A 2,095-nucleotide genomic window follows, 5' to 3' on the forward strand; every position below is an offset into this window, starting at 1 on the left:
TAATTAAATAACATTGGGTTGCCTCCCAACAAGCGCTTCTTTAATGTCAATAGCTTGACAGTGAGCTCTCATGGAGCCTCACAGAAAATCAGAGCAATGTTGGGGCCTCTTAACACCAAACTTAGAGTTTCAATGTGGGGGTTTTGTTTGACTCTGTATTGAGAGAAGCTTTTCATGCTTCCTCTCCATGGTTACAGAAGGAGAACCTTGAGTCTTAAATACAAGGTAGCTCTCATTCAACTGAAGGACCAACTCTCCTCTGTCAGCATCAATCACAGCTTTTGCTGTGGCTAAGAAGGATCTGCCAAGGATGATGGATTCATCCTCATCCTTCCCAGTGTCTAGGATTATGAAATCAGCAGGGATGTAAAGGCCTTCAACCTTTACTAACACGTCCTCTACTAGTCCATAAGCCTGTTTCATTGATTTGTCTGCCATCTCTAATGAGATTCTTGTAGCTTGTACCTCAAAGATTCCCAGTTTCTCCATTACACAGAGTGGCATGAGGTTTATCCCTGACCTAAGGTCACACAGAGCTTTCTCAAAGGTCACGGTGCCTATGGTACAAGGTATAAAGAACTTTCCGGGATCCGATTTCTTCTGAGGCAATATCTGCCTCATTAGTGCACTCAGTTCATTGGTGAGCAAGGGGGGTTCATCCTCCCAAGTCTCATTACCAAATAACCTGGCATTCAACTTCATGATTGCTCCTAAATACTTAGCAACTTGCTCTGCAATGGTGTCTTCATCCTCTTCAGAGGAAGGGTATTCATCAGAGCTTATGAATGGTAGAATGAGGTCCAATAGAATCTCTAGGGTCTCTGTATGAGCCTCAGATTCCTTTGGTTCCTCAAAAAGGAACTCTTTTTTTTCCAGAGGACGTCCCAAGAGGTCTTCCTCACTGGGATTTACGTCCTCCTCCTCCTCTGGGCATTCGGCCACACCACGTAAGGTTATGGCCTTGCACTCTCTCTTGGGATTTTCTTCTATATTGCTTGGGAGAGTACTGAGAGGAGTTTCAGTAATCTTCTTACTCAGCTGACCCACCTGTGCCTCCAAATTTCTAATGGAGGACCTTATTTCATTTGTGAAACTTAGTGTGGTTTTGGATAGATCAGAGACTATGGTTTTCAGGCTAAAATGGCTCTGTTCAGAATTCTCTGTCTGTTGCTAAGAAGATGATGGAAAAGGCTTGCTATTGCTAAACCTATTTCTTCCACCATTATTATTGAAGCCTTGTTGAGGCTTCTGTTGATCCTTCCATGAGAGATTAGGATGATTTCTCCATGAAGGATTATAAGTGTTTCCATAGGGTTCTCCCATGTAATTCACCTCTGCTATTGCAGGGTTCTGAAGATCATAAGCTTCTTCTTCAGAAGATGCCTCTTTAGTACTGTTGGATGCAGCTTGCAATCCATTCAGACTCTGAGAAATTATATTGACTTGCTGAGTCAATATTTTGTTCTAAGCCAATATGGCATTCAGAGTATCAATTTCAAGAACTCCCTTCTTCTGAGGCGTCCCATTGTTCACAGGATTCCTCTCAGAGGTGTACATGAACTGGTTATTTGCAACCATTTCAATGAGTTCCTGAGCTTCTGCAGGGGTTTTCATGTGAAGAGATCCTCCTGCAGAATGGTCCAATGACATTTTGACAACTCAGAGAGACCATCATAGAATATACTTATGATGCTCCATTCTGGAAGCATGTCAGTAGGACACCTTTTTATCAGTTGCTTGTATCTTTCCCAAGCTTCATAGAGGGATTCTCCTTCCTTCTGTTTGAACGTTTGGATTTCCACTCTAAGCTTGCTCATCTTTTGAGGTGGAAAGAATTTGGCCAGGAAAGCACTGACCAGCTTATCCAAGGAGTTCAGGCTATCCTTAGGTTGTGAATCCAACCATGTTCTAGCTCTGTCTCTTACAACAAAAGGGAAAAGCATAAGCCTATAGACCTCGGGATCAGCTCCATTGGTCTTGACAGTGTCATAGATTTGTAAAAATTCAGCTAAAAACTGATGAGGATCTTCCATTGGAAGTCCATGAAACTTGCAATTCTGCTGCATTAGAGAAACTAATTGAGGCTTGAGCTCAA

At 42.5% G+C, this 2,095-nt stretch overlaps 1 non-coding gene across 1 annotated transcript; it reads left to right on the plus strand.

The window, feature by feature from the left end:
• Positions 1–1,703: 1,703 nt before the first annotated feature.
• On the plus strand, positions 1,704–1,811 carry LOC148565110 (small nucleolar RNA R71). The gene has a single exon (XR_015884944.1). It is a non-coding gene; the product is annotated as a small nucleolar RNA R71 (small nucleolar RNA).
• Positions 1,812–2,095: the final 284 nt, after the last annotated feature.

The sequence above is a fragment of the Arachis ipaensis genome, chromosome B5, assembly GCF_059453495.1.
Source record: "Arachis ipaensis isolate K30076 ecotype BB chromosome B5, ASM5945349v1, whole genome shotgun sequence".
Lineage (NCBI taxonomy): Eukaryota > Viridiplantae > Streptophyta > Magnoliopsida > Fabales > Fabaceae > Arachis > Arachis ipaensis.